This window comes from Euleptes europaea, chromosome 9, assembly GCF_029931775.1.
Source record: "Euleptes europaea isolate rEulEur1 chromosome 9, rEulEur1.hap1, whole genome shotgun sequence".
In the NCBI taxonomy this organism is placed as follows: Eukaryota; Metazoa; Chordata; class Lepidosauria; order Squamata; family Sphaerodactylidae; genus Euleptes; species Euleptes europaea.
Window position 1 is genome coordinate 73,613,050 of NC_079320.1, and position 12,006 is coordinate 73,625,055.

The following is a 12,006-nucleotide window of genomic DNA, read 5'->3' on the forward strand; positions in this document are numbered from 1 at the left end:
GATGGTAAAAAAGGAAAAAAAATTCTAAGAGTAACAAAGTCTTATTAAATCTAGTCCTGATTTTTTTTTGCAAGAAGTGCCACATTGGATGAAACCAAATATTAAAGTTCCCATGGTGGAAGGAGCATTTCTCTGAAGGAAGAACCTCTTCCATTGAAAGAAGGCTCCACTTTTAGCTGAATGGAGTTGTACGGTGAAACTGACCCACCATTAGAGATTCCAAATCCATTTTCCTCTTTAGAAAATTCTCTAAACAGGTTCCCCCCCCCCCCTGGTTAGGTATCAAAGTTGTTTCTCTCCTAAGTCAAGATACACGTTTCAACTAGAAAGTATCTGGAGAGCAAAACTTATCCTTCATAGTTGTTAATATTTTACCGTTAATCTTTGAGGTTTTTGAGTATTGCTGGAATAGAAAATGATGACATTTCCCCTGCTGCTTTTATCAATAAAGTACTGCAGCATTTTGTTTATTAATATATTATTTATAAGGTGTGCTCTCTCTGGGTTGTGCATAATTAATCTGCCGGCGATCTACAAGGTAATAACAGCATTCTCAATTTCACTCCAGAGGAGCCTTCCACAAAACACCACGTCCCACTTCATGAAGCAGGAAGAAGAGTTTTTTTATGCTGACTTTCTCTACCACTTAAGGAAGAATCAAACCGGCTTACAATCACCTTCCCTTCCCCTCCCCACAACAGACACCCTGTGAGGCAGGTGGGGCTGAGAGTGTGTGACTAGCCCAAGGTCACCCAGCTGGCTTCATGTGTAGGAGCGGGGAAACAAATCCAGTTCACCAGATTAGCCTCCGCCGCTCATGTAGAGGAGTGGGGAATCAAACCCGGTTCTCCAGATCAGAGTCCACCGCTCCAAACCATTGCTCTTAACCACTACACCACGCTGGAGTCAAGTCCTGTGCTGTTCATGCATTTCAGAAAAGCCACAGTATGGATATACTGATTCATGAGAAGTTTTCAAAATCTACCACACTCTCTTCCTGTAGGTATGAGAAGATTTTCCCAATTTTTGCTTCTTTTCTGCTTTTTTTAATACACACGTTTGGCAATGAGCAGGCAGTCCATTCCTGAAGAGGGGCACAGATGCCCGATTGCCCTGGAGCATCACAGCCACAGAGGCTTCCCAGCTGCTGAAGATAAAATGAAACAATTAAAAATGTAGAATGGGGGGAAATTCCCCTATGGAAAACAGTGCGGTTACCCCACCAAATAAGGTGGCGTAGCAACACTGCAACTCTAGGGGTTGTTCCCAGGACAAAGGTTGTTAGGATGCTGCCTAAAGGCAGCTCTGCCCCCACGTGCCGGAAAGGGTTCCCACTTCTGGAATTTTGCTCCCAGCGTGGCTGTACTGGCAGCAGAGCCCTGCACAGCCGTGTGCCTTACCGGCGCCAGCGTGAATTTATCCTGGGATAAATGGGCACTTCTGTTGGCACGGGGTCATGCTGGCTCCTATGCCGATTTGCCCCCTTTCAGGATTGTGCTCTTCGTCACCTGTTGTTGTGGTGGTTTTTTGCTATCGATTTTGTAGATTCACTTGTAAGGGCGGGTATCCAACCACACAGCTACTTTGATGGAACACCATTTCCATTTGTGGAAAAGGGGGTTGGTAATTTCCGCAAATTTTCCTCTTTCAGTGCAGACCCCCCTTTTTACCCCTATGCTGTTCCTGACCCCCAGGAACAAAATTTCAGAGGCTATAGCAATACAGGAAAATGGGAAAGACCTGTTCGGTGAAGTCCGTGGATGGTTGGACACAACCCAGCATATTTACAGATTTTACAGGTTGTATGTGCAACATACACAATGTTTCTACATATCATAGAATTACTGATTCACAATCACTGATACACAAGTAGTTGCAAAAAGCATACATTTTACAGGAAACGTTCTGTGCGAGTAAACAAAAAACAGCACAAAGACGAATAATCATGGATTAGATTTGCACAAAGGGGAAACAAAATCCAAGTGGGGATAAGTCTAAACTTAGTTTCCTATGAAAGCTTGCAATAAGCGTATGCAATTGTGCTTTTCTGTTTTGTAGGGGCTTGAAGATTGCAACTGGATGGTTTTCATTCCCTGTTTATTTTGATTTTTTTAAGGATTTCTTTTATTCCGCACAGTTGTTCTGTTTCAGGTTGATTTCACGAGTGTTGTTTTTCATACATTAATTTATTTACTTCTGTTGCACTGATGCAAGAGAACTCGTAGATCATTTTGATGGAAAGACAGCAGATAAATAAATTCACTCCGATATTGCCATTATGAGTGTTTCCGTCTGAGTGCTCATTAGTAAATAATCAGTACTCTGAATCTGGTGGTGGAAATGCCGAGGGCGAAGCCAGCCTTTCAATGCTGTCATGTTATTTATTTTCAATTTAAAACCTCTGTGCAGTATTTTATGTATAAGCAGCAGAATTCCAAAACAAAAACAAAGAAGGTGCTTAAATGTGTTATACCTGGACTAGGGGGAGAAGGGGAGGCGCTTTGGAAAAGTTCCAAATAAGATAAAAGTTTTCTAGGTAGAATGCGTATGCTCGTCAGGGCAATCTGGGCCTGATCACTAAAATGGATTTTTGACCTTGAATTCAAATAGTCATAAAATTAATTACTGCAACAGCAGATATAGAGGAAGAGATCCTTTCTTTGAGACGTGCTAATGCAATGGATTCTGTACGTGACTAAAGTAAGTTTGACTAATCACCGGAAGCACAAATTTAAACAGCGTTACACCCTTCTAAGACCAATGACTTTGCTGCACTTTGAAGAGTATAAGGACAGCACTGAGGGTGTCCTTTATAAGGAGCTTTTTCGCATATTCCTCCCCCATCAGTTCTGGCCCCATACCGATTCAGTTTATCCCCTGCTTTCTGCACGCATTTTTGTGCCTTTAGTTTTCACTTTTTTTTGTCCCCCCCCAAAAAATTTTTACCCCCATTTATGCTGAGATCACGTTTCTCCCAATTTTTTTTTTTCTGGAAGCTGATTTTGAGTTGCCTTTCCCCTCATGCATCATGTTTCTGTCTATTTTCTTTGCCCCGCCCACTCCCACCCAGTAATAATGGCAGGGTCAAAGGAGGTTGGCAATCAAAAGGAGAAGTAGAAGTCTAAACTATACTAGTAGGCATTTCATCCTCTGGCAATTAATTCCACAAATTAATTGTTCTTTCAATAGGGTTGCCAACCTCCGGGTGGTCAGCACAGATGCAAGACTAATTAACAAAGTGCAAATATTTATAAATAGCCACACAAATACAACACTTAACATCAACTAGCCATTCATACATTCATATGCATCCTAAACTAGCCTAATGAATATGAACACACAGGTGCAATCAACAATAGTCCAAATATCATATGAAGAGTGGTTCCACGAAGGTTCCCAAGAAGTGGAGCCGCAGAAAGGCTTTCTGCATCACATATGATATTTGGACTATTGTTGATTGCACCTGTGTGATCATGTTCATTAGGATAGTTTAGGATGTATATGAATGTATGAATGGCTAGTTGATGTTCAGTGTTGTATTTGTGTAGCTATTTATACATATTTGCACTTTGTTAATTAGTCTTACATCTGTGCTGATTTCCAAACCCGCGGTAATAGCACAGGGGTGTCTTTTTCCTACAAACCTCTGGGTGGTGGCTGGAGATCTTCTGCTATTACAACTGATCTCCAGCCGATAGAGATCAGTTCACCTGGAGAAAATGGCAGCTTTGGAAATTGGACTCAATGGCCTTGAAGTCCCTCCCCTCCCCAAACCCCGCCCGCCTCAGGTTCTACCCCCAAAATCTCCAGGTATTTCCCAACCCAGAGCTGGCAACCCTATCTTTGAATGAAGAAGTACTTCCTTTGGTTTGTCCAGAATCTACCACCAGTCAACTTCATTGGTGGCCCTCAAGTTTCATGTGAGAGTGAGAAAATGTTCTCTCTACCCACTTTCCTCATCACATGCATGACTTTATAAACCTCTATCATGTCCCTTCTTAGTTTTCTTTCTAAACTGAAATGTCCCAGAGTCTTTAGCCATTCTTCATAGGATTCAGAGTTGCAACCTCTCTGCTTGTGTACTCCAAGACAAAAATAAGGGCCTTTTATGCAGGGACGTTTCCCCGCAGTCACCCCCGCCAACTGCTTCTGGGCTTCCTTTTGATTATACTTGCCTTTCCTGACAGTTAGAGGCCGCCTTGCTCTCCCTGTGTGTTTTGCCCATGTTTTCTGAATGCTGTTTTAGCCAGAATCTAGAAAATGCAAGCAAAATGTGCAAGAAGCATGAGGCGACCTCTGACGGTCGGGAAAGTCAAGCTAATCAAAAGGAAGCCCTGAAGCAGGGGGTGACCGCAGGGAAACATCCCCGCATAACAGGCCATAGATTTGTACTGTTGTACATTAAAGTAAGAGGGACCTCTCTTAGTACAGCAGATGCCTCTTCAACTTACATTACAGATATGTTTTTTTAAAAAAAAGAAACTATAAATGTACTATGCAGAGATTTGGATCAAGTCAGTTTTTTTTCACTCCATCTTCCTCACTTCCCTTAGTACAGCTGCCATCCCATGTGCCTTTTGGTAATGCAGGTCCCATGATTATGGTTGCCAACCTCCAGGTGGTGGCTGGAGATCTTCTGCTGTTGCAACTGATCTCCAGGCAATAGAAATCAGTTCCTCTGGGGAAAATGGCTGCTTTGGCAATTGGACTCTATGGCATTGAAGTCCCTCCCCTCTCCAAACCCCGCTCTCTTCAGACTCCACCCACAAAATCTGCAGGTATTTCCCAACCTGGCACTGGCAACCCTACCCATGATCTCTATCGTGGCCTCTTCGGTTGTCAGAGGGGGAGGCCATCCTCTCATGGAAAAGCTGGTTGGATCCAACCTAGAGTAATAACGATGAGTCCAAAACTGAAGGCACGCTCATAGTAGTTTCTCCACATCAGTTTTAATGATGTTGAATTTCTCACCATTCCTTATAATAATGATGGTGCGAGCATCATGAAGGCTAAGAGGTTCAAGCCAATTGGGAAACACAAAGTTATAATATGTGAAGTTAAACAGTTGCCTGAGGAGCACAAAGAGGGATATAGCTATGGACTGTTTGCTCGTGCTACCAAATCCTCTTTAATTTACCCCATGAAGGCACTGACCTTGGCAAAATCGCTAGAAACAACTTGTCAAAAGGGTTGTACCTTCATTGCAGAGTTTAACTCATGTGAATCCAAGTATGCTAAAAAGCCATCAGAAATCATGGCCATCCTGCTCCTCCTCTGGCTAACAATGAAAAATCCTCATTTCCATATCAGAGTGTGTCTTTGGGCAGCGACAACACAGCAGAATCTTATTCTAAGTTGCCTTTATTTCATCGCCTCTGAAATGTTTGGGTTGCGAAAAGCTTGGGACAGTCTCACACCCATGACTACAGGGAAAATATGTAAAGTGGAACAGGGAGGAAGAGTGCTGACTTCTTATGAAACAGGAAGGGTTCTCCCTTGCATGGGTTTCTAGTACACTTTGCAAACGTTTTTTCTTAAAAACCTATGTAAAACAGAGGGTTATTCAATTGGGCCAATAGTCAAAACTACAGGGATTCACAAAGGTTGCTACATTACAAAGATACTACTGGAAATAATCGGCATGTCAAGTTTTTATTGACTGATTGGCCCCTTTCAAAATGTCCTTATAATCCAGTTGAGCAGTGGGTTGCTAATGGATTTTTTGCATCAATTCAGACACAACCAGTTTGGCTCCTGGCTGCTAACGGATTGTTTTTTTAAACCTGTTCAGACAAAGCTGCTTGCAGCCTGTTGGCATCGTGGGCCTCTGCTGCTTTTTATGAAAACTGCTTTCTCCCCTTTTCAGTTCTTCCTTGCGCTTCTGAATCGCTCCAGTGTGCTGTTTGAACTGTCCAGAGCGCTTCCAAAAGGACCGCTATTCCCACCCCACCGCCTTTTTTCTTTTCCAGTTTTTTTTAAAAAGTTCTACAATTTGTGCTGTAGTGGTATAGTGCTACAGCAGCCCCATTCACATGCCTGTCACTATAGTGGGAAAAGAATGTGCCACCCGAAAAGGCGGCAAAACAATAGCAGTGCTATTTGAACTGGCCAGAGCACTTTAGAGATGGCTCATGGATGGATTGAAATGGGCTGTATGAATGCCCATCTCGGTATCGTTTTACTTGGAAATGGGCCAGCAACAGATGCCATCTGGTTTAGAACAGTAATCCGAAAGAGGTTATTGTTATATTTATACCCTGCTTTCCTCCACAATGGGCATCCAAAGTATCTAACACCGTTGTTCTCCCCTTCTCCATTGTATCCTCACAACAATAGCCCTGTGAGAAGATTAGGCTGAGCAAAGTGCACTGTCAGAAAGCTTCCATTCAGGCACCAGAAGTTTTGATTTCAAGAACTGTTAGCCCTTAGCGAAGGTTACAGCGTTGGCGTAGGCTTCTCACATCAGGTGTATATAAATTATCTGTTTGAATCTAGCAGGATCTGACAGATCAGGGTGGTCTCTGTATACTTGGAAAGATCTTCTGAGTCATGTGAACCTTATCAAGGATCAAGACATTCCTTAGAAATCCACCTGCAAAATGTGGACGTGGAGTGTAGTGGCTGGACTGTTGGACTAGGACCGCAGAGACCTGGAGTCAAATCTCCTCTCATCCACAAAACTCAATGGAAATCTTGGGCACATCTCTCTGCCTAACCAATGTCACAAGATTGTTGTGAGGATAGTTGTGGAGAACATTGTCCCCCACCCTGAGCTTCTTGGGAAAAGGATGAAATGGGAGAAGTTGGATGTGAAATGAATGCACCAGTCAAAGTGTCATGAGCCTAATGGGGGGGAGGGGTCCATGCAGATCTGTAGGTGAGACCATGAAGGCCATTGAGCATCTGAACTTGGACACTGAAAAATAATTTCCACTACCATGAATTTGGTTGTTCTGCAGGTAGCACCATAACTGTTCCATAGAAAACTATTTGACCTTCAGTAATTGGGTCGCCGGGAGGTTAAGGACATGGTATAGCCCAATCTCATCAGATATCAGAACCTATCAGGGTTGGTACTTGGAAGGGAGATCACCAAGGAGGATGCTGCAGAGGAAGACAATGGCAAACCACCACTGCTTTTCACTTACCTTGAAAACCCCTTGCTGGGGTCACCATAAGTAGGTTGCAACTTGATGATGGCACTTTATACACACATAGGGTTGCCAACTCTGGGTTTGGAAATTCCTGAAAATTTGTAGGGGGGTACTGGGAAGGGAGGAGTTTGGAGAGGAGAGGGACCTCAGCGGGGTATCACGCCATACAGTCCACCCTCCAAAGCAGCCATTTTCTCCAGGGAACTGACCTCTGCAGTGTGGATACCAGTTGTAATTCCAGGAAATCTCCAAGTCCCACCTGGAGGTTGGCAACCTTATAAAACAAATTGGTGTAGTACATTTATAATGAAGTTGTCCTTTAAGCTTTGGCATATAGAATACATTTTATCAAGAATTTTGTGAATACCAATTTCCCCCAAAATATTGCTAAGTTACTTGAAAGCTGTTCCAACCTCTTTGGCAAATGATACAAATTTTATGCAACCCCATTTACTCCTTTGAAATATTTATAAACAGCCAGGCAGCCCTAAACAGGAAATTTAGAAGACTTATAGTTAAATAACTGTAAAAAATAAATAAATCTAAAACTTGTAAACTTGAGGGCTGAGGCACTATACATATTTAACTCCAATTATAATGTCTACTGTTTATTGTCTTCTAGTAAATGTAAATAATGGGTGAAGTAGGAGTATTATATTTCCACTGGATTTTATTTGCCTTGGGGTTGTTTTGCTATTTTTAATTAATAGAAGCAGGGTTTCTGTGGGTCATTACAAACAAATGGATGTTGTCAAGAAATAAATCAATATATAGGGTTTGATCTAACCAGCTTTTGCCCTAGTAATAAAAAGAGGAGGTGGTCCCATGGGAACTGATTAAACAAAAGCCAAGTGGGACAGGGGCTGTAGTAAAGAGGCAAATTGGCCAAGCTTTGCACAGATAGATGGTACTCCAAAAACCCACCACTGTTTTTTTAGCACAAAGCTACTAGGGAGGTGCTGTGGCTCAGTGGTAGAACATCTGCTCAGCACGAAGGAGGTCTCCGTTTCAATCCCTGGCATCTCCAGTTAAAAAGTATCAGTAAAAATATTGACTGATGTTTTCTCAATGGATTGTAATTATTAGGAGATAATCTAGGGTTGCCAGGTGGGTGGTATTACCCGCCAATCCGCCAAGCTGCTCCGGGGCTGTGCCTGGGTGCGGGTGCACGCACGTGATGACGGCACTTCTGGTTTTAAACCTTCCACCGCAATGCGGCGCTTCCAGAAGTAAGAACCAGAAATGCTGTCATTGTGTGCGCGGGCCCGCACACTCCCGCGGCCACTTCAGCCCCGTCCCCTAAAACCTCCCACCGATCAGAAGGGGGGACCTGGCAACCCTAAGATAATCTCTTGATAATACGAAATTGAGTTGTCTTGAGAAAAGCCATCTTCCAGATGTCCCTGAGAACTCTCCTGTATTCCAGATGCTCCTGAGTACTCTCCTGTAAAGAAAAAAGAACAAGAGGTATTATATGAACTGTGAGGAGTATACACAGCTTGGAATTTTGAGCAAGCAGCACTTGTATTTGTTATGGTTGTACTATAGGAGGTGTGGGGATTCTTGGATGTGCTATATTGCTAATATTTCTGTTGTTATAACACAAAGAGAAGTGATATTTTGTTCTTAACTACTGTTGTTAAAAATACTGTTACACTATAGATAGAGTTGGTATCTTTACCTATCTGTGTTGACTTGAGTTAATAGTATCAAATAGAACACAGTGGTGTCTCCTTTTCTGTAACCTCCAGGTACTAGCTGGAGTTCTCCTGATATTACAGCTGATCTCCAGCCAAGAGAAATCAGTTCCCCTGGAGAAAATGGCTGCTTTGGCAATTGGACTCTGTGGCATTGAAGTCCCTCCCCTCTCCAAACCCCGCCGTCCTCAGGCTCCACCCCAAAAACCTCCCACCAATGGTAAAGAGGGATCTGGCGACCCTACGGATGAGGTGTGGCCACAACATGAGTGGCAAAATGTGCTTCAAATGTGGCTACCCAATTGTGCCTTCCTTATTTCCAAGGGGGGCTGAGGCAAACCAATCCCGGACATTAATGCCCTGAATTCTACTTGTCATTTAAAAGGAGATCAAATAGGCCTTACTGTTACTATGTTCTATGCAGGCCACCTCTTCTCAGATACATATCACAAAAGATGTGCATGAAGTCATTAAATAGGGGTAAAATGTATGTCAAAAGAACCACGAAAGCAACCTTTGAAACCAGGAACAACATTTAAAGAAAGCAAGCAAGGGCACATGGGCTCCCCAAATAAAAGAAAATCCCCCAGCGCCGGCCTAGGTGCTACCTTATTCCATGATAAGGTGGCACCTACGCCGGCGTGGGGTCATGCCAGCTCCAAAGGAGCTTTGCCCCCCCCCTCAGGAATAGGATCTTGGTTGCTTTCTACAGACAAACCACATGTAGCATCAAACATGGTAATATTATAAGGTCACATTAGTAAGCACAGCATGTGTGAAGTGGTTAAGAGTGGTGGCTTGGAGCGGTGGAGTCTGATCTGGACAACTGGGTTTGATTCCCCACTCCTCCACATGAGCAGCGGACGCTAATCTGGAGAACCAGGTTGGTTTCCCCACTCCTACACATGAAGCCTGCTGGGTGACCTTGGGCTAGTCACACTCTCTCAGCCTCACCTACCTCACAGGGTGTCTGTTGCGGGGAGGGGAAGGTGAGTGTAAATCAGTTTGATTCTTCCTTAAGGGAAGTGGTAAAGAAAGTCGGCATATAAAAACCAACTCTTCATCATCATCATCATCTTCTTCTTTATTATTTCACTTTCAATGTTTTGATGAGATGCACTTGTATTGGCTCCGATTGGTCAAACACTCTTTGTTTTTCTTCCCTCCAAGGGGTCATGTCCTCATTATTTCTTCAGGCACAACTAATAAAATTAGCACAGTGCCTTTCTGATGGAGCACTGACCAATTTCCAGTCAAGCAGCACACTACAAGTTCATTTTGTATATCCAAAGCCATCAAATGAAAGGGCATTTGTTGCTCTTTTCATATTTATTCCCTTCCCCGCTTTTTTTTTTTTAAAAAGTTCTGATGACTACAAAGGTGACATGTATTTTATACTTGTCAGATAAAAGGAGACAGCGAGAGGCGAGATGTGCTAATAACACTAAGGGCCAAACTGAATCAGAGATAGTGAGAAGGAATCAAGAGGCGTACTTCAATCATTAGGGTTTATCATGAGTGAGATTTGTTGGCTGATGCGCTGTCAAAGTTCTGAGACAGGAAAAGATTTTAGAACAAACAACTGAGTGTTGCTGGAAAAAAAATACTGAGCGCCGCTGCGATTCACTATAAAGCGAAGGAGAAGAATGATGCGCGCATCAAAGGGAGTAGAAAAGTCGATCGCGCCTTTTGAAAAGACATGACTTTCAGAGAGGCATGGATCCGTTTCCCTTTCAAATAGACTGGAACTTCCCTTGTTCAACCTGTCAGTCTGATATATGTGTCTTTACCAGAGACAGCTCACAAGTCAAGTCCAAAAGAGAAGATAATAGCACTCAAGGGCACATTATGGAACATACATATGCATCCTTCCATGATTTGCCTCGAGGGTGGAATTCAGGACGGTCTCCGCTTACCTAGTTATTTCACCCAGTTGTTATTATCATTTTGGGGACTCATTGGACCTTTTACTTGTGCTAAGTTAAGAGAATACAAGAGAAATGTTTAGAAAATTAACTTCACTTGCGCTATCTACTGTGTGTGTGTATATGCGTGTGTGTAGGCTTGGATCCAACCTAGAATTTCCATGAGACAAGGAGGTAGCACAATTTTTGCCAGTTTCCCTCTCCTGTGGAAGCCCAAAATACCCCCTAAAATCCTGCTCCTGGAGGACAGAGGACTATAGGAACAGCTTGGGAGGAAGATTAGTCTCCCATGGGAGGGGGGAATCAGCAGAAACCACCCTCCCTCCATGATCCCATGGACATTTAGGTGGAACACAAGAGATAATTGTATGTAGCTATAGCTGTCTCTGTCTGTCTGTCTGTCTGTCTGTCTATCTATCTATCTCTGTCTGTGTCTATATTTCTCTCTCTCTTGTTATCTGTCGATATCTATCCTATCTATCTATCTGTCTGTCTGTCTGTCTGTCTATATTTCTCTCTCTCTTTTTATCTATGTCTATCTATCTATCTATCTATCTATCTGTCTGTCTGTCTATCTATCTATCTATCTATCTATCTATCTACCTACCTACCTACCTACCTATCTATCTATCTGAGAGAGAGAGAGAGAGAGAGAGAGAGAGACAGACAGACAGACAGACAGAGAGAGACAGAGAGAGACAGAGAGAGAGAGAGAGACAGAGAGAGAGAGAGAGACAGAGAGAGAGAGAGACCAGCCAAGGTTATCCATTGAGTTTCCATGAGCGGGTATTTGAAGTTGGGTCTCGAAGATCCTAATCCAATATGCTAAGCATTATACCACACTGGCTCTCATCTATATTATGATATGTAAGATCAGAGTTGGTAATGCCTCCAGCACTGAATATCTTGTTTTATGTAAACTCTAAAAAGGCCTGTAAGGTAAATCATACCCTGGATAAACTGAGGTATACAAAGCCTTCTCCCGTTGGTTCAGGAGGCTCACGAAGTGTAAATGACCTGGGAGTAGAAATTTCTTCTGATAAAGCCTGGTGGTTATCCTTCTGAGCAGAGCTTCCCTTTGATTCCCTTTGATCCTAAATCTAGCATTCTCTTTGCTGACAGAGGCTAACAAACTGATTTACCTGAATAATAGCCTCATTTCATCCTCTTCGCTAGGTCCCAACCTAGGCCATCAGGGCTTCAATCAGTTTGTTTATACCCTGCAGTTCA